The sequence below is a fragment of the Tachyglossus aculeatus genome, chromosome 6 (assembly GCF_015852505.1).
Source record: "Tachyglossus aculeatus isolate mTacAcu1 chromosome 6, mTacAcu1.pri, whole genome shotgun sequence".
In the NCBI taxonomy this organism is placed as follows: domain Eukaryota; kingdom Metazoa; phylum Chordata; class Mammalia; order Monotremata; family Tachyglossidae; genus Tachyglossus; species Tachyglossus aculeatus.
Genome location: NC_052071.1, coordinates 27887927 through 27914890, shown reverse-complemented (window position 1 = coordinate 27914890; position 26964 = coordinate 27887927). Strand labels below are relative to the sequence as shown.

At 39.8% G+C, this 26964-nt stretch overlaps 1 non-coding gene across 1 annotated transcript; it reads left to right on the top strand.

Moving 5' to 3' along the window:
• Positions 1 to 6211: 6211 nt before the first annotated feature.
• On the top strand, positions 6212 to 6349 carry LOC119930164. Its single transcript, XR_005451653.1, has one exon. It is a non-coding gene; the product is annotated as a small nucleolar RNA SNORA7 (small nucleolar RNA).
• Positions 6350 to 26964: the final 20615 nt, after the last annotated feature.

Sequence of the window (26964 nt, the reverse complement as noted above, 5' to 3'; positions counted from 1 at the left end):
CCTTGAACCCAGATCTTCTGACTCCTAGACTTACGAACCAGCTAATGGATCACTGCACAAGCTACTGAAGATCAATATCTCCAAGGCAAAACCAAATCCAAATTTAAACTTGTTCACCCAAAAAAAGGAAGTTGAAAAAGTTCATTACTGGGGTCCCTTTTTCAGCCCAAATGGCTTTTCAACAAGCTTGCTTTAAATAGATGCTTCTTATTTAAAACATTTTCTTCAAATTCTCATTTTTATGTTCAAATGCTTCACCAGAATATAAAGCCAAAGGTTGTTTAATAAGACTGAGCACTTATGTAACACTTCACAAATCCTAATCCTTGGTGACCTAAGCCCTGAGTGACAGGCAAGAAAATCAGGCCCTAGCTTGCCTCTGCCTTGCTTTGTATCCTTAGGCAAGCCATTTAACTTCTCTATAGATGCCAAACTCCTCATCTGTAAAAAGATGTTAAGGATATGTATGTATGTCTGTAATAATTATCATTTGTAGAGAATGGTATAATCATGAATTAGCTTTAATTATTAAATGATTACAAAACATATAAAAAGATATAAAAAAGTAGTGGGGTTATTAATTGTTAATTCTCAAAACAGTCAGCAGACCTTATTTATGAAGTTACTAGCTATGATTAGCACCAATCTGAAGAAAATAAGATATAGTTGCGTATTTATAGACAATCAGTACTCATGTTTGTACTGGGTGAACCTGATAGCTTGTTGAAAAAGTTTGTAGAAGTGGCTTTAAAGTGCCAATTTGACCTAATGATAAGGGCCTTGGCAATTCAGATCTGAAGCACTGGAAAGTGGTAAATTGTGCTCATGGAGATCAAGAGATTACCAACTCCCAGATTTCCTGATTAGCTCATGGCCAAGCATAAACGACAGCTGCTTCCCTCAACCTAATTCTGAGCTGCTCCACATCGCTCTGGTCGAGGTGGTAAAGTAGGGCCCCAGGGGTGGGAAGTGAGTCCAGTCATATGCAGGTCCGAAAGAACATAACTCAGTTCTCCGCACAGCTACAGATGTGCAAGGTTATTATATTATTATTATTAGAGAGGCAGCGTGGCTTAGTGGAAAGAGCTCAGGTTTGGGAGTCAGAGGTTGTGGGTTCTAATTCCAGCTCTGCCACTTGTCAGCTGTGTGACTTTGGGCAAATCACTTCTCTGTGCCTCAGTTACCTCATCTGTAAAAAGGGAATTAAGATTGTGAGCCCCATGTGGGACAACTTAATTGCCTTGTATCTCCCCCAGTGATCAGAACAGTGCTTGGCACATAGGAAGCACTTAACAAATACCAACATTATTATTATTATATCTTTTTCCTATGAAGTAGGTGCTTATGCCTAACACACCTCAGAGGACTGTGTTTTCCCTGATGTGAGTAGAAGCCACAGTAGACCGTGCAGCTAATAAAGCTCATCCTTTTCTAAAACATTTCTCCTTTGCTGCAGGAATATCTTTGCCCTCAAAATTTCCAGTAGCCATATGGCAGATCTGATACCCGAAGGACCTTCTTCAGGTAGCAAGTTTCAAATGCTTCGATGTTGCGAGGTTCGTCTTCATGGTCTTCAGTAAATCCTTAACCTTTTTTTCTGGCCACCTCCGAATCCTTCAGTGCCAACTTCTCCACAAAGGAAGCTCTTGGGCACCCTTTTCATCGATCATATATTTCCAGATGATGGGACCGCCACAGCTGAACTCCGATCATCATCCCCTCAGTGATGTGCACGATCCTGCATCACTGCAGGACCTCAGTAGTAGGGGGAGGAGGAGATCTTATCGTTTTATGCCTACTATCCACCTCAGGCAGCTCAGACGGGATTGGACAAGTAGCTTGATGTGCCACTGGTCTGGTGTTCATGCCTTACAGCCACATGGACCTGATGTGACAACAGCTGCCTGGTAGGAAGCAGTGTGGTCTAGTGGAATGAGCACTGGCCTGGGTGGGAGTTAGGGAACCTGGGTTCTAATCCTAGCTCTCTCACTTGTCTGCTGCGTGACTTTGGGCAAATCACTTTAACTTTTCCATGTCTTGCTTTCCTCATCCATAAAATGGGGCTTCAATACTTGCTCTCCTCCTACTTAGACTGTGATCCCCAACCCTCTTAAAATCACATCTCCTTCCCCTACTAAGTCCTCATTTCCCCAACTCACCTTTCCTTTTGCAACACCTGTGCCCTTGGATCTGTAATAATAATGGTGGTACTTGCTAAGCGCTAACTATGTGCCAAGCACTGTTCTAAGCACTGGGGTAGATACGAGGTAATCAGGTTGTCCCACCTGGGGCTCACAGTCTTAATTTCCATTTTACAGATGAGGCAACTGAGGCACAGAGAAGTTACGTGGCTTGTCCAAGGTCACACAACTGACAAGTGGTGGAGCTGGGATTTGAACCCATGACCTCTGACTCCCAAGCCCACGTTCTTTCCACTGAGCCACGCAACCTCCTAAGCACTCCATCCTCAGCACCTGTGTACATATCCTTACACCCTCATTCCCCATAATCTGTAATTGATTTTAATGTCTGACTCCCCATGTAGACTGTAAGCTTCCTGTGGGCAGGGCTCATGTCTATGAACTTTATCATATTCTCCTAAGTGCTCAGTACAGTGTGAGCTCGTTTCTAGACCGTGAGCTTGTTGTTGGGTAGTGACCATCTCTCTATGTTGCCGACTTGTACTTCCCAAGTGCTTAGTACATGCTCTGCACACAGTAAGTGCTCAGTAAATATGATTGAATGAATGAAAAAGTGCTCAATAAATATCACTGATTGACTGTCTCTGATTTGTCTTTATTTTACCTACCCCAGCTTAAGACAATGCTTGGCAAAGAATAAGCACTTAAATACCATAATTATTATTAATTATCATTCCTTTTCCTTCCAGAATCATTTGGCCTATCATATTTATTGAGTGCTTACTGTGTGCAGAGTACTGTACTAAGTGCTTGGGAGAGTATGATATAACAGAGTTGGTAGAAACGTTCCCTGCCTGTTCCAGCTTTGCAAGTGCTATGTCAGTGATACTGATAAATCTTAGGATGTCATCATCTACCACACCATTTCATGAAAGTGTGCTACTCTATAATTTTTCATTGCATTTAAGCTACACACAATTGATGAAAACTTTTAGAGTTTGCACTGTGGTACAGGATTTAGGGTAGAGCATGGGTTCAGGTTTTTTAGACTTACTTTCAGCCCAGCAAAATATTCATTAAGGAACCATACGTCACCAAGGGATTTAGACATTTTTGTACAAGCACCCATAAATAGTGGCTCATGGATGACAGTCTTTGCAAACAAAATTGTTGCAAATTTGGGAGTCCACTATTTAAGCAATACCGCATGCAGACCTCATGCCCCATTCTTCAAACACCTCAGGTAATGACTTTGTGAAAATTTTGGTAAAAAGTATGGGCATTGAACACATTCTTTCTGGAGACCATTTGGGACAGCAAGGGATGCCAAGAAGCAGCCTTGCTCCAGAATCTGACCATCATTCCAGAGAGGAACAACATCATGATGTTAATTTTTTTCAGGTAGCCAAATTTAAGAATGGTCCCCAGGGCATCATGATTTATTGACTTAAAAAATCCACATGGATGCTCCCGATGACCCCTCCAGATGTCCACTTCTTCTCACTCAACCCCACGGATCTCCTGCCCGCCATTCCTCACCCACTCACCAGCTTCGACATATGCTGGATCTCATTATCACTAATCACATCATCTCTAACCTCACCTACTTTGAAATGCCACTCTCTGAACCAAACCTCCTAACCTGCCTTCTCCCCAAAAATTGTTCTTTCCCCTGTTCTCCCCAAAAGAGGCCTCTGATCTCTTGACCCCAACCATCATGTCCCATTAGAGCTCACTTACCAACTTCCCTCTCATGATACACAATTGGACATCCTGAACTCTACCCTTTTTGCCAAACAATTCCTTTTCCCCCCGTTCTTCCAACAAGTTTGTAACACCAATCCATAGCCCACGATCACCTCCACAGTGTGCTTTCTCCATTCTTGTATTCCTCCTCCAGAGTACTGTCGGTGGAAATCGAGGCATCAGTCTGATTTTAGCCATATCAAATACATTCTCTGCCCTCTTCCCCACCTGGCAACACTAATTCTCTTCCCTTACCAGTTTTCATGTCCATTGCCCCCACCAACTAATCCAGATCTTCAACTCTCTCCTAAAACTCAGACTTCCCTTCACCTTCCAGTTTCACCCCAAATGGCCTTGTCAACTACTTTGTTGACAAAATCAAAACAATCAGGCATGAACTCCCCAAAACCTCTCCCTCACCTCGCCAGCTTTCTGCCACCCTTTTATTTACTTTCCCATCCTTCTCAGTCATCTATCCCTCAAAGGGATGACTCCTGCCTGTTTTCAAACTCAAACCCCTCCACCTGCTCCTCAGATCCCATCCCTTCTCACCTTCTAAAAACACTTGTGCCCATTCTTAGTAATAACAATAATAATAATTCTGGTATGCGTTAAGTACTTACTATGTCTCAGGCACTGTACTAAGCAGTGGGGTGTATACCAGCAAATTGGTTGGACACAGTCCCTGTCCCACAGTCCCTGTCCCATTTCACATATGGGGAAACTGAGTCACAGAGTAGTGAAGTGACTTTCCCAAGGTCACATAGAGGACAAGTGGAGGAGCTGGGTTAGAACCCATGACCTCCTGATTCCCATGTTCATGCTCTATCCACTATGTCATGTATTCTTCCCTCCTTTGCCATCTTCAACCACTTACTCTCTGATGGCCCCTTCCTTTCTGCCTTCAAGTATACTTTTAATCAGAGTACTGTCAAATGATATGGCCCAATTCCCAAAGACCAGATACTGCCATCTTCTCAGCAAGGCAGAATGAAGTTTTCAATTCTCAACTTCCAATTCATTCATTCAATTGTATTTATTGAGCGCTTACTGTGTGCAGAGCACTGTACTTCCAATCCCCCCCAATCCCTGGCCCAAGACAATCTGAGGCCCCCTGACTTGATTTCAAGAGATATAAGGGGCTTAGGACAGTTTACAATGCGTGATTAACATGCCACAAAAATTAGTCTATCTCTACAGGGCTCATGACAGGAAAAAACTCTTACCTTGCCTTCTCTCTCTCTCTGTCAGAGTTTGGCCCTCATAATTGCCCTTCCCCTAATTATTAGTAGAACTCATAAAGAAGAGTTTTGTGGCCAGAAAGTGAGCTGCTACTAAGTAGAAATGGCCTGGTTTATATTACTTCTTTTAGCCCACCTGATAAAAACAGCCCCCAAAGGAATTAGTGTTGGTAAAAGTGTTGTCTTGTGTTAAACACGTTTGGCTACTCCTTTTAGTCCTCCTAAATGCACAGCTGTAATTAGGCAGAAGCCGTTCCAAAGAAATCTTGGAAATGGCCCTCTGATTTCACTTGCAGAACAGAAATAGTGTGTCTACCCTAAGCAAATGGTACGACTTGGCGATACCAATTTTCGAAAAAACACCTGAGTAGATTCTATCTCTACGTAAAGGTGGGAGCATGCCTGGGCTATTTTCACACTAACACTATGAGTTGTTAATCCATAGTCCTCTTCACAACTTGTTGTAGACAGAGAATGTTATATTATTATATTGTTATATTATACTCTACTAAGTGCTTAGTATAGTGCTCTGAACACAGTAAGTGCTCAATAAATTGAACACAATTGACTGAGTGCGACCCAACTTGAGAAGCTAATTGGGTTTCTCCATGGCAAATCTATGTACTACTTAATTTCTAACTGACCCAGGTGCATTCCTGATTGATAGCTGTTGCCCAGGAGACAGGAAGTCTTTCCCTCTTCCCACCCACCATGTTTGATGGCAGTGGACATTAGGACTTTAGAAACTGCCCTGAGGTGCCCAAGCTGACAGAATGGTGTGAAGACTGGGATGAAAGAAGGTCAAAGCTCTGAGGAGCTCTCTGTCAATCAGACCAACAAACTCAGACAGTTGCACCTTGGGTAGGGTTTGCAGAGGGGTGTATGTTCCTTGTGGTGAAGGAATGTGCCATTTTGTTGTTTTGTACTTTGAAGCATCTAGTACAGTGCACAGCACCAACTAGGAGCTAAATAAATGGTACTACAACTACTATGATCTAAATATTACTAGTGGTGTACACCTCTGGAGCACCTGGGAAAATCTACACAATGGACTTTTTTATATGCTGAATACTTGTGAGCCATCATCTCTCAGGGTCGCACCTGGAGAGTTTCCAGTACTCTACCAGTCTCAACTATGGGAGGAAGACTCAAGCAGAGGCATATCCATTTCATTCCTAGTTTGGACAGTGGCTAGCGAGTGGAAGACAATCTGCTCCAAGTCAAAACTCACCTGTGCTGGGCAGCAATGACATGGGAGAGAGTTGAGGGTGGAGACTCAGGTTAACTGCATGGAAGGAGGCAATGGCAAACTGCTTCTGTATTTTTACCAAGAAAACTCTATGGATCCACTACCAGAACAATTGCGGATGGAGGTGGGGCAATCTGGGAGAGATGTGTCCATGTGTCACCATGGGTCGGACACGACTCGACAGCATAAGACAACAACAACAACTTGTGAGCCGTAGGGAAGGAATGTGGCAAAAATGAAAACGTTGATACAGAAGCTACACTCTTTTAACACACATTTCAATCAATCAATGGTATTCATTGAGTGCTGACTGTGCAGAGCACTGAATTAAGCACATGGGAGAGGACAGTACAGTAGAGTGAGTAGACACCATCCCTACCCACAAGGAGGGGGAGATAAGCATTAAAGTTAATTACACGTTTGTAGGTATAGTAAGTTCTGTAAGGTGGAGTGAAAATCGTAGTGCCTAAGAGATACAGATCCAAATACAGAGGCGATGCAAAAGGTAGGGCGAGCAGGGGAAGGGAAAGATTAGTCAGAGAAAAAGGCTTCTTGTAAGAAATATGATTTTAGTATGGCTTCGAAGCAGGGCTTTCCAAATGAAGATAAAGTAAAAGTGTCTGTTTTGTTAGTGTCTAATTCATTCAATCATATTCATTGAGTGCTTACGGTGTGCAGAGCACTGTACTAAGTGCTTGGAAAGTATAATTCGTAGACCATCAAACTGTGTGAAAGAAATGATGGTATTTGCTAAGTGCTTAATATGTCCCAAGCACTGTTCTAAGCACTGGGGTAGGTACTAGGTAATCAGGTTGTAATAATAATAATAATGGTATTTAATTTAGTGCTTACTATGTGCAAAGCACTGTTCTAAGCACCAGGCAGGGGGCTCACAGCCTTAATCCCCATTTTACTGATGAGTTAACTGAGGCGCAGAGAAGTTAAGTGACTTGCCCAAAGTCGCATGACTGACAAGTGGCAGAGCCGGGATTAGAACCCAAGACCTTTGACTCCCAAGCCCATGCCCTTTCTAATAAGCCACACTGCTTCTCAAGAAAGAAGTGCTTTCGAAATTTCTATAGTCCAGGGAAGGGTTGTTGTTCCTTGAAGAGTTTCCAAGGCTTTTGGAGAGATGGAAAAACCATGAATGTCAGGAGAGAGAGAAAGAGAGACAGAGACAGAGAGAGAGGAAATGGGGAGTGGGAGAATTGTGGGCTTTGAACACAAGCATCCACCCCTCCAACCTGGAGATAGAAGGGTGGTAAGAGGCAAGGGTTTGACGAGGATCTTATCTTCCATAGGGAGTGATGTTACTGCTTCAGTTTGGCATCTCTTTTACTTCTACTCTTAGGTTCCTGTAGATGGCCTTCCAAATTAGCATCTGCTGAAGGGCTTAAGGCAGGCACAAGACTTCTTCCTGAGCCAAAATAGTTCCTCATGCAACTTAGTTATTTGAGCTACTTGTGCTCTGTACGCTTTACCTGCTGTTGACTTCAACTGCAATAAAACCCAATTTTTCCCTATTTACCCAAGCTGTGTATGTTTACCTAATAAAAACCTTGTACAAGGACTGAAATTGGATTAACATTATTGAACTAAGAGTTGATGATTTGCCAGTGGGAACCCTATCTAAGGGACTGTTATCTGGCAGAGTCCACTCTGCATGAAAATCAATTCCAAACTCAGGTCACAGGGCCTAAACTTGCGCGTAATAATTGTCTCACAGAATGGAAATGGATGGATATCAATCTATGTTTAATACACACCTTCATTCATTTATCAGCAGACCAGGACCTGATTATAGGAGAGTTTCACAATCTGGTTCAATCACCACCAACTGCTACAGAAGTACAATTCTGTTGACAGCCCCCCTCATGAAAATCAGTTAAATTAATCATTGGTATTTACTGAGGGCTTACTTTAGTTTAATAAGTTAAATGGTTTATTAGGGGAAGCAACCAAGAGATGGATTGGAATTTAGAGTTCATTGGAAAGCATGAGGAACATCCTCCAAACAAAGAGCTGTATTAAAAAACAATGTCTTCATTCGTAAGATAAAGAACTGCCTTGGAAATGCAGACAGGAATGGTTGAGTACTTTCTTTTGGTGACAAAATAATCAGGTGGATCCTCTCACATAAATTATTTCTGGGAGCATTCTACACTTACATCTATTGATATGTGACAACTTATTTTAATATTTAAACAAGTAAAAACAAATATTAAGAAACCCTTCAGTCCACCTCTCCCCACTCCTCAAGTACTTCCAGTAGCTGTCCGTCCACCTCCGCGTTAAACAGAAACTCCTTGTCATCAGCTTTTAAGGACTCAATTAGTTTGTCCCTTCCTGCCTTATTTAATGATTTCCTACTACAACCTAGCCTGCACACTTCGCTCCTCCAACCTACTCTCTGCATTTCGATTTCATTTACTTCACTGCAAACACCTTGCCCATGTCCTCCCTTTGGAATGGCACTCCCTTCCCCTTCATATAAGACAGATGATCTCTTTCCCCACCCACGGTGGAAAAAGCCGGGGCTTGGGAGTCAGAGGATGTGGGTTCAAATCACAGCTTCGCTACTTGTCTGCTCTGTGACCTTGGGCAAGCCATTTAACTTCTCTGTCTGTTAGTTACCTCAACTGTAAAATGAGGATTAAGACTGAGAGCCCCATATGGGGCACACTGATTACCTTGTATGTATCCCAGCACTTAGAACAATGCTTGGCACATACTAAGTGCTTAACAATCACCATAATTATTATTAAAAATCTTATTAATATCTTCTCTCCTCCAGGAGGCCTTTCCAGGTTATGCCTTCTTTCCCCCTACACCCACTCCCTTTTGACTCATCTATGCACTTGGATCTTTGTCCTTTAGGCACTTGATATTCCCCCCACACCCTCAGCCCTTAGGCACTCATGTACATATCTGTAATTTATTTTAATGTCTATCTCCCCCTCTAGAGTGTAGGGAATATTTCTACCAACTCTGTTGTACTTTCTCCAGCACAGTAAGCACTCAAATGCCATTGATGAATTAATATTAAGCTGTTTAAATGACTTTACAATTAACTTTTATTAAATAAATGCATTGCAAACCTTGGGAACTGTTCATTCCGGGAACACAGAATAAAGAGTTAACCTGGGAAAATATCAAAACCAGTAAAACAGAGTTAAATGTTATATCCCCAGCATCAATCACTGATGGCCCTACCCAAACATCTCTTCTCCTCAATTCTTCTAGTCCTCATTCCTCAGTTTCATCAAATACAAAAAAGGAGAAAATATTCATGTCCAATCTGCCTGTGACTGTGAGATATGCCATAGACTACTATACTAGAATCATAATCTGAATGATTGTCCAACTGGAAACATGCTAGTGTGCATGGTTCAAACAGTGAATCAAGTAAACGGACATACTTCTTCCAAATAAATAACTTTTCCCTTTCTGAATAAAGGAAGGAAAGGTGATAGTGGGGAATCCCTAATTTCAAGGCCCAATATGAATCTTTTTCTCTCTTAATTCTTAGTCAGCACAGAGAACATTTTTAAAGGTTTTTTTTTTTGTCATGCTTGAGTGGCAAACCTCTGATGTTTTATATCAAAATAATGTGCATTCTTCTAAATGAAAATGAAGAAAAAAACTAATTTTTTTATTTTAAGTTTTAAACAAGAATGGGAATAACTTATTGGCTGAGAATATTAATAGTCAATGAATAAACTAAATGACTAAACAGTCATTTTACAACTTGCTTTGATATTCCATTTTTTTTACTGTATTTGTTAAGCGCTTACTATGTGTCAGACACTGTTCTGAACTCCCAGGTAGATACAAAGTAATCAGGTTGGGCACAGTCCAGATCCCACGTGGGACTCACAGTCTTAATCCTCATTTTACAGATGAGGTAACTGATACATAGAGAAGTTAACTGACTTGTTGAAAGTCACACAACAGAGAAACGGCAGAGCTGGGATTAGAACCCAAGTCTTTCTGACTCCCAGGATTGTGCTCTATCCACTAGGTAATTCTGCTTCTCTTAATGGAACTAATGAAATAATGGTTGAGTTGATTTAACATGAGATAATTATGTGGGCTTCTGCCCAAAAACTTGTGAGTCCTGATTCTCTTCCTACATACTTCCCTAATGGAATGAAAATCCCATTGAGTTACACTGTCTGACGGTTCTCCCGTTTAAGTTGCATAAGATGAGAGTAAAGCTCAAAGATTGGGCTTGCAGTAACAGGATTAATATATTCCAGGACCTAGTGATACTTTTACAATGTTCCATTATTCTTCAAAACAAAAAATATTTTTATAGGTTATGTAGCTTAGAGAAAACATGCTCATTAGAACAAGAGAAACATTCTTCCTCTAACAATAATAATGGAGGCTGATGGTATTCTCTGTCCCCACATAATTCAATTATCATTCAAAATAAAGTCGACAGGCAGTGATGGAACAAGTAGCATTACCACTCTTTTCCATCTAATCTGGCACTCAGAAAGTCACAGGACAATGTATGGCATTCTCAAGGTTTCAACCATCCTACAATATATGCAACCCAGGGATGCAACCTATACTGTGTGATGCCTGACCTCATGAAATATAACCCAGCTACACTAAAATTCTGGTCAATCTCTACAAGTAAGCAAATTCTTTCCTGCCTCCTTGCCACCTAGCTAAGATAAAGCAATTAACACTGAACAGCTCTTGGAGGAAGGTCTGGCCACAGTTTGAGTCAGATTTTTCAGAACTATAAAATATTTTTTAATGAGATTTGTTAAGTGCTTTCTATGTGCCAGGCACTGAACACTGGGGAAGACACAAGCTAATCAGGGTGGATATAGTCTATGTCCCAGTGGGGACTAACAGTCTTAATCCCATTTTACAGATGAGGTAACTGAGGCACAGAGAAATTAAATGATTTGCTCAAGGTCACACAGCACATAAGTGGCAGAGTCAGGATTAGAACCCATGTCCTTCTGACTCTGAGGTCTTGCTCTAACTATTAGGCCATGCTGTTTCTAAATTATATACATCTGAGTATATAACCACAGTAGTTGTAGTTAACCACAAGGAGGTTAAATTAGACTGACACAGATGTGGATGAGTTCAATCAATGTCCAGTGAGGACCTCATCACATTTTGACAATTAAATGCTCCCAGCAAAGGGCCACAACAGAGGAATAAGCTTTTGTCTATCATGAACTAAGATTTATTGATAATAACTTTATTTTTAAAATGATAAAAATGATTGATGAATCACTAATGACTTCAATGGAGAGAGTTCAAAGGAGTACAGAGGTGTTCATATTAGCCCACTTCAAGGTATTTTGTGAAGAAAAAGAATCTTGCTCAACCCAAGTTGGACAAATTCTTCACTAACTTTGAAAAACTATTTCTAGTCAACAAAACTAGTTTCTTCTGCAATTTCATGTGAAGACTCAATCATATCATAACTCCTCATATCATGTTGTGATGTTATGCTTCAAAACACTAGAATAAAGAGTAAACAATGATCTAGTGATGTTTAACAATAGAGTACATAGCATATTAAAGTTCATATTATTTTACCAGAGGGTCTGGGGCAAATCCTAACTTGTCATACATAAATCAAACAGTACCTCATGAAACAGGCATTCACAATTCAGTCACACTTCACACTGTTCCTGCATTCTTTAATCTTATGCACATATCCTTACACTCCGCAACTTGCCCTAACCATAATTTATTTTAATGTCTGTTTCTCCATGTAGACCATAAGCTCCTTATGGATAGGGATCATGTCCTGAGGCACAGAGAAGTTAAGTGACTTGCCCAAAGTCACACAGCTGATTAGTGGTGGAGCCAGGATAAGAACCTATGACCTCTGACACTCAAGCCCAAGCTTTTTCCACTAAGCCACACTGCTTCTCTATAATAATGGTATTTGTTAAGTGCTTACTATGTGCCAAGCACTGTTCTAGACACTGGGGTAGATACAAGGTAATCAGGTTGTCCCATGTGGGGCTCACAGTCTTACTCCCCATTTTACAGATGAGGTAACTGAGGCACAGAGAAGTTATGTGACTTGTCCAAAGTCACACAGCTGATAAGTGGCGGAGCCGGGATTTAAGCCCACAACCTCTAACAAGCCCATGCTCTTGCCACTAAGCCGCACTGTACTTTCCCAGCCATGCTGTGAAGTGAGGGTTGTATTTAGGTAACCAATGATTCAGTGGAAATGAATGGGTTATGGGTAGATGGTTTGAAGATGTTACTGTTATTAATTCTTTTAGTATGAATTCCTATATTACTGTTATGTCCACCAATGTCAGTATGCTTTAATAACAATAATAATGGTACTTAGACTGTAAGCTCATTGTGAGCAGGGAATGTGTCTGTTCATTGTTATATAGTACTCTCCTAAGCACTTAGTACAGTGCTCTGCACACAGTAAGCACTCAATAAATATGATTGACTAGGTAGGGATTGTCTCTGTTGCCAAATTGTACTTTCCAAGTGCTTAGTACAGTGCTCTGCACATAGTAAATGCTCAATAAATACGATTGAATGAATGAATTAATTAACTGACTGACCGGCTGACTGTTAAGCCACTTGCTATGTTTCAAGCACTTTCCTAAGCATTAGGATGGATGCAAGACAATCAAGTTGGACACAGTCCCTGTCCCACATTGGGCTCACAGTCTAACTCACTGCCATGTTACTATAACAGATACTATAAAGCTTCAAAACACAAAGTATTGCATAGTACAAAAAGACATAACACACATAGTAGGAGCACGCCTTGACCATGACCATATTCACATCCACAACTATTTCTTCTTATACCAAATCTACTTGTGCCAACTTGTGAATCCTATTATACCAGAACCGACCAGTATTATAGGAAGAACATTTCTCAATTCTTTCACCATGTCATATCTACTTGGGTAATGAAAATACACACGTATTTATAGCAGAACGACAGGGGTATTAGGTTGGTATGGGAAGAAAACCCAAGAGAGAGACGTGAATATGGCAGGTAATATTTCATGGGAAGTAGGAACACACTGCCAATCAAAGTTGACCAAAAGCTAGAAAAGTTTACTGCAGAGAACACCCTGGTAAAAGTAATGTAGGCCTAGGTCAATGAAGCAAAAAGGAGATGGCTTAATACTAATCTCATTTTTCTTCCTCACTTGCCAGCCACAGTCCAGTTCTAAGGAGTCAAACCAGAATGGGAAAAGGCCAGAGCCAGAAATTGGGGACCTTTGACCTTGAATAAGTGGCTCCAAGGATCCAATCCTACGTAAGACCACATCAAGGTCCTACACATTGCTGAAAAGTGGCAGGTTGGCAGCAGGCACTGTTCCTGGTTGTTTGTATTAGGGGTGTTTTTGAGGGAGTAAGGCTGGAAGAATGCTATTTTTGTTTCAGTAGCAGCTTAAAGCCAACTTTATTTCTACATAATATATTGAGCAAATCCTTCAGAGCCATTTCCATTCACGATTCATTCTCTCTCATCATTGTTAAAGACAATCTTCTTTGTGGATGGAAGAATTGTTTTACTACTGCATTACGTGCATTGTTCAGGATTTCACAATTTATGTCTGGCTGAGCCTCCAGTGTCAACTGGAAAAATAGAATCCTTCAGGGTATAATTTATTTTTCCCTTCAAGTAAAACATTGATTTTAGTTGATCAAGTAGCCTGCAGTCTGTATCTCCACCCAAGAATGAGAGTGAGGTGGGTAAGCCTTCAAGGTGCTGGGCCAAATTCTCCAAGGATCAGAGTCAGGCTAAGCTATTTAATAATTATGGTATTTATTAAGTGCTTAGTATACCAAGCACTGAACTAAGCACGGGGGTAGATGCAAGATAATCAGGTTGAACACAGTCCCTGCCCTACATGGAACTCAATCTCAGTAGGAGGGAGTAGGAATTAATTCCCGTTTTACAGACAAGGAAACTGAAGCACAGAGAAGTAAAGTGACTTGTCTGAGTTTTCACAAGAGGCCAAGTGATAGACCTGAGATTAGAACCCAGATCTGCTGAGTCCCAAGCCCAGGCTCTAGGCCATGCTGCTTCCTATTTAATTAGGTATCGAGTTGTTCCATGAATCCCATCCTTTCTTGATTCTGCACTCCACAAATAAGTGTTCTCCTATGCATCTTTCTATCCATTCCTGAGGCCATGTCTAGCAAGGCAAGAGCTTGCCATTGTCTCCAGAATTAGCAGCAGTAAGTAATGCCATGAAGTAGGAGATGATTAGCTGTAAAGGAAGGTGAGTGGTGGGAGGTAGATGGTCTAGAAATGAAAAGCCCGGAGGTGGGAGTAAAGGTGATGGATGGGTGAGATAGGGGTTGTGAGAGGAACATCCCCTGACCTCAGGAAATTCCACTCCACTGACCCATGGTCTGTTTATTCTTAGTCCTGTGCCCCATAAGCCTTCTGCCTTAGCCCTCCATCCTGGGAATTTGGGGTCCATGATTAAGGCCTGGGTCAGGTTTTAGTGTTAGCTTCTCTAAAGAGTCCTGGTCCTGCCAGAGAGTTCCAATGGCAGTTCCATCAGGCCCTGAGGTAACAGAATGGCCAGACCACCAGGCCTAGACTAGAGCACTACTGCCCATCCCTGATTCTGGCCCCAGCCCTTCTTCCTCTTGTTCACTGGTGTGGAGGAAGAGAAGCAAACGGCTTGAGGCCAAAGAGGAGATCAGGACAATGGCTCTGCTCCACAGTCTGGCTTTTGCTGGTCAGGCAGCTCTGGCTGCACGGTATCAGGTGAGCTAGGGAAGGTTGGACGCCAGCTTGTCAGGAGGGATGGTTATGTCTACCCTATTTCACATCTACGATACAGTGGACGGTTGGGATAGAAAGGTTCAGCAGCCAGCATGCCAGAGAATACAATGGTCTCATTTTTATATATACTATCCAACTTAGTAAATTCACATAGCTAAAGAACTTTGCCATACTGTCCCACTGGGAGAATGCACTTGGATATATGCCCTCTGGCCACTTGGTATTGACCCTACTCTCAGCCCCACAACACATATGTACATATCTATAAATTCTTTATTAATATTAATGTCTGTCTCCCCCTCTATTGTAGTCCCCCAAGTGCTTAGTACAGTGCTCCGCACACAGTAAGTGCTTTATAAATACCTTCGATTAATTGATTGATTGAGTGGATTATTCTTGGGAATTATTCCTGAGGCCCTGGAACAGATATATGAGTTTGTATGACATAAAAATGCTCAGTTCATTCATTCAATCGTATTTACTGAGCGCTTAGTGTGTGTAGAGCACTGTACTAGGCGCTTGGGAAGTACAAGTTGGCAACATATAGAGACGGTCCCTACCCAACAGTGGGCTCACAGTCTAGAAGGGGGAGACAGACAACAAAACAAAACATGTAGACAGGTGTTAAAATCATCAGAACAAATAGAATTATAGCTATATGCACATCATTAACAAAATAAATAGAATAGTTTGGTTATAATGGTGGGCAAATGCACAACTGATTCAAGTCCTTCTTTGGACATCTCCACTGGACATTTCTATCAGTAGCCCTATTAATGGAATGGAAGGTAATGGCTGATAGATTTAATCAAATGGGCTACGAGGAAGGTGAGTATCGTCTTCCATAAACTCCCATCCCGAAGAGTGCAAGAAGAAAATACCAGTGCATTGATAGTACAGAAAGTATAAAAGAAAAAAAAAAGATCTTGTCTGCCTGGAGATTTTTGATTTGTTCTCCTGTCATTTATTCAGATTTTATGCAGTTATTTACAACTTCAGTTGCTATGGGGAAAATTACTACTTACCATGACAACTGCAATACTGCATAGTGCATATTTTATCTCACACAATATATCTTGCTAAAGAAAATTCCCCAATACATAGTATTTTCATGGCAGTAATGGACCGAAAAACAAAACAAAACAAATCAGACTCCTTTCAAGTAATTTACTTCCTAAAGTCAAAGTGAGCATTTTCCTTCCCTAATACTATAAATTATTATGCCATGTATTCAGTTAAAAAAATAAAGTTTCTGGCTTTATTACCATATTTTTACCTAATGCATTGTAAGGATAAGCACTTAATTGGGTCTGTTCATATTTTTATCTAGTTGCCCACTAATTTTTAAAGGCCCAGAAAATTTGATATTTCATTTAAACACATGTATTGTCCCTGTAAAATAAGTAAGATGATGGGTCACGGACATTGTTGAAATTGTATTTATAATTAAAATGTATATTTTCCTTTCAAATGTATTTATTAATAATTTGAAATATCAATCTTTAATTAGCCATATGGGAAAAGTTCATGTGCCCATGACACTGGGCAGGCAATAACAGGCTTTCACGTGTGACAGCTAATACACTCAGGGCTGTACAGATATCCCATTTAACCCAGCCACTAAAAGAATTCCATAGAAAATTTGATATTCATTTGCCTGTGAAAATTGGGTAGGTAGCTGTCTTGTTCATATAAAATATTCGTTTGTACGTGCATATAGGTGGGACACAATTTTGAGCATGTACAAACTAGAATTCAAAACCCTAACCCTTGTATTTGCTATTAAAGACCATCATGAGAATCACTATCAACACACATCATAATTACCTAGAGTTTTGTTTTCCCTTTACTATGCTATTATGACGCATTTTCTCTGGAGTGTTCATTCCATCACTCAGTCATATTTATTGAGAGCTTACTGTGTGCCGAGCACTGTACTAAGCTCTTGGAGAAGCACAGTACCACAATAAACAGACACATTCCCTACCCACAAATGCCTTTTTGTTTCTTTTATTAAAGTTTAGCCTTCAGGTGAACTTAAATTACCTACTGTTGGTCATATTTATTTTGGCTCCATATCTGGCTGCACAACTTTTTTCTATTTCAATGTATGCAGTTCCGGTAATAAAATGTAAATCTCTTGGACAGTACATGTATCATTGTATAGTGTATTTTCATCTTTCTCCCCGTGGATTACATGCTACAATAAAATTGCTCTGCGAAAACCAGAGGAGATGACACCCAGTTACTTATGAGCTCGTTAGTTATGTTGGCAGACTGAGTAGCTGAGCTCCATTTCACAACTAACACACGCATGTGCAGACAGGAATTGGCGTTTGGCTGTTTATCTTGTTTTATCTTTGTGGCTGGCCTTAGAAAATTCACTACCTTTTAGTATTCATTTTAAATCTCAGGGTCCCAAGGAAGAATATTTTAAACAACTGTTACTGGGTTAAAATTGCATTATCAGAGTTCTTACAAATTATCCGTGTTCAGTTCCTACTAACCAATGACGATAACATCTCTCACCTGGACCACTGCCACTGTCTTCTACCTGTTTTCCCAGTTCATGCCATTCTGTTTCCCAACAGCTTGTTCAAAGGGCCCCTTTCTCCAGCTACTAGCACACTACTACTTTTTCACTGAAATGCATCCACTCCTCAGTGCTAAAGCAATGTTGAATTCAACTTAGTTTGCTTGGGCCTGAGTATGTAAGGAAGAGAAATAATAATAATAATAATAATGGCATTTATTAAGCGCTTACTATGTGCAAAGCACTGTTTTAAGTGCTGGGGAGGTTACAAGGTGATCAAGTTGTCCCACATGGGGCTCACAGTCTTCATCCCCATTTTCTGGTTGAGGTAACTGAGGCACAGAGAAGTTAAGTGACCATGATAGTGGGTTATCTAACCATTTACAGCTAATAATAATAATAATAATAATGTTGGCATTTGCTAAGCACTTACTATGTGCCAAGCACTGTTCTAAGCACTGGGGTAGATACAAGGCAATAAGATTGTCCCACATGGGGTGCACAGTCTTAATCCCCATTTTACAGATTTTACAGGTAACTGAGGCACAGAGAAGTTAAGTGACTTGCCCAAAGTCACACAGCTAAGTGGTGGAGCCGGGATTAGAACCCACAACCTCCAATTCCCAAGCCCGTGCTCTTTCCACTAAGCCACGCTGCTTTTCTAACTGCTTAATTAATTAATGTTGTTAATGCTGCTTCTCTAAAATATAACTGGAATGACCACTGAGAGGGAAGAAAGAAGCAGGCCTCTGAGGTTCAATTGAAACCCAATTTTTAGCTTGGAAGTTTAGCTGTTATTTGTTGAGAAACAACAGTATCCATCAAGTCATCCTTGGTATAAAGATCACAGATAAGATGGTTGCTGCTTGGCGACTAAGGTAAAATGCCTTGAAGCCAGTGAAGGGAAGAACCAGAAATGGAAACAGCAGCAAGTACAATGAAATGATGTATGTGTAAGTTTCCAACTCCTCATCATAGATTCCCACTGCCACTCAAACCTTGCACTTATTTTTACCCATAAGACTGTTAATTAAATTACCCTCCCCCTTGCTATCTTCCATTCATCTTTCCATCTGGCATAATTTCCCATTTCTACTGCAGGATCTCTTCTAGGAGGCTTTCATTTCTAGTAAGTCTACACCAAGTCACCATAAATCAAAGCAGTGGAAAGGTCCAAGTAACCCTTACAATAAACAAGAATATTGACAGCTTATCTTTGGCTATGGGGAGGAAGTTCAGTAATAAACCACAATCGTGTACTTTTGTCAGATGAAATAGTTCCAAATTTTAAAAAGCTCTTCAGTATTTCTAAAATTTTCCCGAAATTCAAATAGGTTTTTATATAGAAAGGGAGAAAAGTGAGAAAATGGTCTGGGAGAGAAAACAAAGGTAGAAAAGATAAATAGGCACAGGATCTTAACTCCAGATTCAAATTTATTTTTACAAAAAACATGTTCAACAATGCATTGAAATTCTGTGGACACCTTTTTAAATGGTGTCATTAATGCAAAATCCCTCTCACCCTTTTTTTATAGATCTCTGTGCATTTCTTTGGTGAGAGCAAAAACATATTTAACCTCTAAAATATTCTGCATCTCTAACAATAGTAATATAAGGTTTATGAGTTTTTTCTAATATATTTTTACACACTGACACTAAGCTCAATAGTGAAGGATTACAGGCTATGCATTTCTGTGTGATGGATTATTTAACTTGGAACACTTAATTTCCAAATCAACATTGCATGGAAAGATTAATACACCTTCATTTACTTTATTGGAGTTAATGTCTCTAGTCCAGGACTCATAAAATAAATTCAATTCCCAAATAAAGAAGACCTAATCTTTTGCTGTTGGTTTCCTTTCACTAAAAATTAAAATAGGCATTTCTTAAAGAAGGTTACTCAATTTTTAATTCAAAAATCAGAGGGGAGACAGAATTTTCCATGGCCAATTCAGTAGGAGAAATGTAAACAGAAAATAAAAACAGCCAAACACGAAATGCGTTTGAATGTCTGATCTGCTTTGACTAAAGTACTTCATGCTTAATTCAACCAAGAGAAAGATTTCCCAGTTTGTCATTATTTTTTCTGGTTCAAATAGCATCCTCTCTATCTGGAGTACTAAGCTCTCAGAGAAAAAGCTTGAAAATGAAAATTTGCCCATTACCTGTTTTATGAATTTCAGTAAGGGTTAGGGCCATTGTTCTGCTCTGTGGGCTAAAGAGGATAAACATTAAGTAGGTCTTCTAAAAGAACAAAGATATTAATATTTAATCTGGAAAGTCTCATCTCTTGGAAAGTTACAGGAACTGGAAACTGACCCCAAAATGTCAATATTGGTAATGTTATGATTTTGGATCAACACACCAACTTCCATGTAATATCAAAAATATAAGTATGAGTGATAGACACATATCTAATAGGCCAACAGCTAATTAACCTTTCCATAAATAGGAGTATCTTACCCCATCCCCAGAGCTTGTGAGGTACAATGCATGGCTCATAATAAGAACTGACTCTCATTTACCTAGCCTTTGAAGTCTCTCACAGAAACAGATCAGGTGAGTTTTGACTTGTAGCAGATTGTCTTCCACTCATTTGAACTGCCCAAGCTAGGAATGGAATGGATATGCCTCTGCTTGACTCTCTGCACACAGTTTGCACTCAATAAATACAATTGAATGAAAGTACGATTGAATGAAATAGCCGAGACTGGTAGAGTACTGGAAACTCTCCAGGTATGATCCTGAGAGGGGATCTGTAAAGTCTGTCTCCTCCTCTGGTCTGTAAATTCCTTGTAGGCAGGGAATGTGTCTACCAACTCTGTTAAATTGGACTCTCCCAAGCATTTAGTGTAGTGCTCTGCACACAGTAAGTGCTCAATAAATACAACTGATTGACTGATTGATTAAATACATTAAACAACATTAGTTACTCAATAAAGTCAAATAATGTGAAGGAATGTTTAAAACAAAGTTCAAATATAAAGGTAAAAAGTTTGGCTGTAAAGATGCTATTTCTTGCTGCAACTTAGACTTTTTCTACATTAGGAGAGTAAAGGGTATAGTTTGCAAATGTTGAGGTACACACTATATTCTCTGGGTTTTTAATACATTTAACTTTCCTTGCCTAGAAACAGCCTTACAGTAGCAAAACGGGTCAAAAGTCAGAGTGATCAGGGACGACACTCAAAATTACTGGATATGGATATGCATATCCAGTAATTAGAGAAGCAGCATGGATCAGTGGAAAAGAGTGTGGGCTTTGGAGTCAGAGGTTATGGGTTCAAATCCCAGCTCCGCCAATTGTCAGCTGTGAGACGTTAGGCAAGTCACTTAACTTCTCTGGGCCTCAGTTACCTCATCTGTAAAATGGGGATTAAGACTGTGAGCCCCCCATGGGACAACCTGATCACTTTGTAACCTCCCAAGCACTTAGAACAGTGCTTTGCACATAGTAATTGCTTAATAAAAATGCCATCATTATTATTATTATATGCTGTGACTTGCGACGTGTTTGATGTCAAGCATGTAACATCACTTAATGATGCCATACACACCATTGGTCAGTCTGCAGAAGTTCAACAGGTGCTTCTCTGGGAGAGCCACACTTATTCCAGAGCTTCTCTATACTTCTCATGGGACCCCCTGAACACAGGCATTATTTCTGAATCCCAGAACTTGGCAGCAGAAATCACAGAGGAGAAGGAGAAGGAGGCTGGTAACTAATAAAATTCCGAACATCAAGGTGTCCAATCAATCCATCAGTGGTATTTATTGAGGGCTTACTGTGAACTGAACAAAGTCCTTGGGAGAATACACTACAATATAATTGGTAGATGAGATCCCTGCCCACAAGAAGCTTAAAATCTAATGGGGAAATGGACATTAAAATAAATTACAGATAGAGGAAATAGTAAAGTTTAAGGATATTTAAATAAGTGCTGAGAGGCTGGGGTGTACATAGCAGTGCTTAAGAGATACACTACCAAGTATATAGGTGATGCAGAGGGAGGGGAGGGTAAGGCTCCTAGACTGTGAGCCCACTGTTGGGTAGGGACCATCTCTATATGTTGCCAATTTGTACTTCCCAAGCGCTTAGTACAGTGCTCTGCACACAGTAAGCACTCAATAAATACGATTGATTGATTGACTGAAAATGAGAAACAGCCTAGCCTAGGGAAAGGAGCATGAGTCTGGAAGTCTGAGGACCTAAGTCCTAATTCTGACTCTGCCACTTGTCCACTTTGTGATTTGGGCTAGTCATTTAACATCTCTGTGCCTCAGTTACCTCATCTATAAAATGGGGATTAAGACTGTGCTCCTCATGTGGGATGTGGACTTTGTCCAACCTGAATCGCTTGTATCTACTGCAGCACTTGGTAAAATGTATGGCCCATAGTAAGCAAATAACAAATACCATTAAAAAAAAGGACATGAGGGTTCCTACTATCATATCCATACCTGAAAGTCAAAACCAAGATTTTTAGTTATAAAACTGGACAATCCCAATCTTAAGGAAAATTGAACTGTTCAGTCATAAACTCAGCTCGTCTACACCGTTTGAATCCTCCAGATACGAGACTTGACTGTGTAGGCTTCCCTTTGGCTTTAATGTTCAAAGCCACAAACATTTTAAATTGAATCAAACTATTTCAAAGACGTACCATAAACCTACTCTCCCTTCTCAAGACTGATCAAATAAAGATATAATGGGCTAGGGTCTAATGCAACTTATATAACTGATAAATAATAAAGCAAAGTACACATGTGATTAATTCTCTCTCCAACCATTATTCTGGGCAGTCGGATGTGGAATCTCCACAGGAATGACACAGCATCAAATCAAGAATACATTTCATAGTTATAATTAATAGAATGGGGTTTGTGAAAGGAGGAAAATAAGTGATCTTGAACACGTATGTAAAGTGTGAGGGTTGAACAGCAGCAGCAGCATTGGTTGAAATGGAGACTACAGAAAACTGTACTAGGTACCTGGGATTATAAAGCAGAAGTGAAAAAACATGACCCTTGCTTCAAACACCTTACCATCTTAAGAAGAGAAATCAATCAATCAATCAATCGTATTTATTGAGCGCTTACTGTGTGCAGAGCACTGTACTAAGTGCTTGGGAAGTACAACTTGGCAACGTATAGAGACGGTCCCTACCCAACAATGGGCTCACAGTCTAGAAGCCTTACCCTCCCCTCCCTCTGCATCACCTACATACTTGGTAGTGTATCTCTTAAGCACTGCTATGTACACCCCTCCCCTCAGCACTTATTTAAATATCCTTAAACTTTACTATTTCCTCTATCTGTAATTTATTTTAATGTCCATTTCCCCATTAGATTTTAAGCTTCTTGTGGGCAGGGATCTCATCTACCAATTATATTGTAGTGTATTCTCCCAAGGACTTTGTTCAGTTCACAGTAAGCCCTCAATAAATACCACTGATCGATTGATTGGACACCTTGATGTTCGGAATTTTATTAGTTCCCAGCCTCCTTACCCTTTTCCTCCTTCTCCTCTGTGGTTTCAGCTGCCAAGTTCTGGGGTTCAGAAATAATGCCTGTGTTCAGGGGGTCCCATGAGAAGTATAGAGAAGCTCTGGAATAAGTGTGGCCCTCCCAGAGAAGCACCTGTTGAACAGTCTAGAAATAACAAGAAAACATTTGTGATTGAAAGCTCTTTAAAGGAAAACAACTTTTTTCTATATAAAGTCAATGAAGAGTAACAGCTACATTGAAAATTCAACACCGAGCCCTGAAAGAATGGGATAAATCCTCCATAATGAAGCATTTATAAAAAGTAGTTTTCAGATTCTAAAAGTATAGCTAATGTGCAGAGTAATGGCCTGGTATTTCCCCATTATTATGTCTATATTATTTTTTTCTACAATTTCCTAAAATTAGCCTATTGTACATATTCTAGGTGGTATTGTGGTATTTGTTAAGTGCTTACTACATGCCAAGCACTGCATTAAGCACTAGGGTAGATTAAAGATATTATCAAATGCAATCAGTCCCATACAGGGCTCACAGTCTAAGTAGGAGGGAAAACAGGTATTTAATCTCCATTTTACAAGTGAGGAAACTGAGGCACAAAGAAATCAAGTGACTCACCCAAGGTCACACAGAAGGCACTGTATTTATAACCCTATAATTTATGGTTTAATATGTATGTGTGTGTGTGTGTGTGTGTGTGTGTGTAGACATACAAATATGTACCTATATGTCTATGATATTCTCTGTTAGGTTCCCTTAGAATAATGTCATGCAGACTTTTTTTTAATTTTCTAGTAATGTAGAGCAGCTTTTTTACAACTAGAGACACTTCCCCATAACACATTTTGACTGAGTTTTGGATTGAATGCTCTTGAGGAAGTGGAGAATAGTGTCCTGATAACAAGCATCTGAATGGATAAAAGAAAATAAATACATCCTCAGTGAAAACATTGCACTCATGCATGTGGCACAGGTCGAGGAATACATAGTACACCAGTTTACCTTAAAACAGGGTTCTTCAACACCATTTACAGTATAAAAACCATGCTAATTTTAGAGTTTATCTTTTTGCTTTATGAAAGATAATTTTGGCCTAATTGGCCTCAATGCAATTCTGAACAATATACTATTTCAAAGTTGATATTAAAGCATATTGGAACATAAGAAATCACTTAACGATCCAGAGCAATGGTCTATTCAATCCAGTTGTCTGTTCAATAGTGGCATCAAAGGATGCCTTTTGGAGGTACAGTGTGGTGTGTGGCCTTCTTATAACCATTCTCATGAATAAACAGAAAAGCCTTACAATTGGCTTTAAAGCACTCAATCAGCTCACCTCCTACTTTACCTCACTGATCGACTTCAGACCAACACACACCCCTCATTTTTCTCGTGCTACCTTGCTATGCCCCAATCTCAACTATCTCATCTCCAACCTGTCCTCCCCCTAGTCTGAAACACTCTCTCCATCCCCATATGACACACCACCACTTTCCCCACCCTCAAAGCCTTATTAAGGTCACATCTCCTCCAAGAGGCTTTCTCTGATTAAGCCCTCTTTTCTTCAGCTCCCTCTCCCTTCTGCCTCATCTATGCATTTGATCTATGACCTCTGGGCATTGATATTTTCCCCAACCCCAACTCCACAACATTTATGTACATATCTATAAATTATTTATTATAAGTTATTTCTATTAATGTCTATCTCCCCCTCTAGACTATAAACTCACTGGGGAGAGGGAACATGTCTAGCTACTCTATTGTTCACTCCCAAGTGCTTAGTACAGTATTCTGCACACAGTAAGCACTCAATAAATACCACTGCTGCTGCTGATGATAAATCCTTCCAACATTCTTTCTAATAAACCATCACAGATTTATTGCCCACAATTCTGTTTAGATCCAATTTGTCTTCTTAATCTCTATTATTTTGTCTAACAATATATTTTAGACCTCATATCCATGAATTAATCATGAACCTTTTTTTCAAACTAAAAAGGTGGGGTGAAATTGATATTTCAATGCATCCTCAGACCCACAAAACTTCTGTACTTATCCATAATTTGTTTTAATGTCTGTTTCCCTTTCTAGACTGTAAGCTTCTAGTGGACAGAGAATGTGTCTACTAACTCTGTTGTATTGTACTTTCCCAAGTGCTTAGTATAGTCCTCTGCACACAGTAAGCATTTAATAAACAGCACTGATTGATATTTTCTGGTACCACAATTTCCTGTGGTTAGAAATTTCATAGTTTTGCATTCTGCGTAAAGAAGTATTTCCTTAAGATTCAAAGGCTCTTCAATGAGCATGGCTATCATTTTTATACTGGCAGAAGGAATATTTGAATAGAAAATTCTGATTTAAAAACTTAATAATGCCCTTTTGTTTGTGAATTTCAACATTTCTAGGTTTAGAAGGACCCTGGAAGCAGTCATCCCAAGTAGCCCGAATATCTAAGCTTGAGAAACCTGTTGCATTATGGAATAATCTTTAGTACACTAGTGAAACTGCTGATTCCAGATTGAGAGGAAATATCTAAAGACAGTCCAACTCCTGACCCATCTTTCTGATAGCCAAGAAAATCCATGGTCTAGTCTAAAACCAATTATAACATGTTTAGATATTATTGCTAATAAGAGTGAGCCTTTTTGTGTGTCTAACCTGATAATCCTGTATCTACTTGTCTGCTGGGTGACCTTGGGCAAGTCACTTCACTTCTCTGTGCCACGGTTACCTCATCTGTAAAATGGGGATTGAGACTGTGAGCTCCACGTGGAACAGGGACTGTGTCCAACCCGATTTGCTGGTATCCACCCCAGCACTTAGTACAGTGCCTGGTACATAGTAAGCCCTTAACAAATATCACAATTATTATTATTATTATTACTACAGTGCTTGGCCCATAGTATGCACTTGGCAAATACCCCAATTATTAAAGAATTTTTCCCATAAGGCAATTATATGCTGTGTTTATTCAGCTCACTAATGTTTATTCCCTGTTTACCTAGTTCCCAATAATCAATTCCACATTAGAACTAATAAACATCCATACTATGGTATTTCCTCAAGTTTGTTTTTTAAACCAAATGAATTCAAACTGTAGCACAAATACACAACTGAAAACATCTCATTCTTTTGATAATGGCATCTGAAACTGCCTTGCATGTTACATTAACTTGACTTAGTTTTTCCATCATTATGATTATGCTATTCAACCTCCTACATATATGCATTTAAGATTTGGGTTTAGGAAATTTTAAATAACATATTTTTAGGGGAAAAGATTCTTTTAACTAAGAGCACACTGAAGACAGACATATTGAAAACCTGTAGAGCCAGTCTGAATGATGTAATGTGACGAATTGAGAAGGGAAATAGTGTTAAAATATTTCATAGAATGACCTCACTTCTGCTTCTGTAGAGCGTTATGGTATCATTTCAAATACTGAAAGAAGGTGAAAAGATTCTGGAGGGGAATCAAATCAGACTAAAACTGAATATAAATATTTATATTTTCAAATTAAACCATAGCATACTTCCAATATTGCTACATTTAAAAATACCGAATGAATAAGCAACTTGTGCAACTGCCATCTTATTCTTTCATGCTTTTGGAATGTCCATTTGTAGCAAAGGAAAACACGCCACTGAGTTCTCTACTGAAAAAAGTCCATTTTGCATTGGTGGCACTGCCTTTTAGAAAAAGAAGTAATACTTTTGGGAATGAGTGATTCACCAACTTTGCTAAATTACCTAAATCATTTACT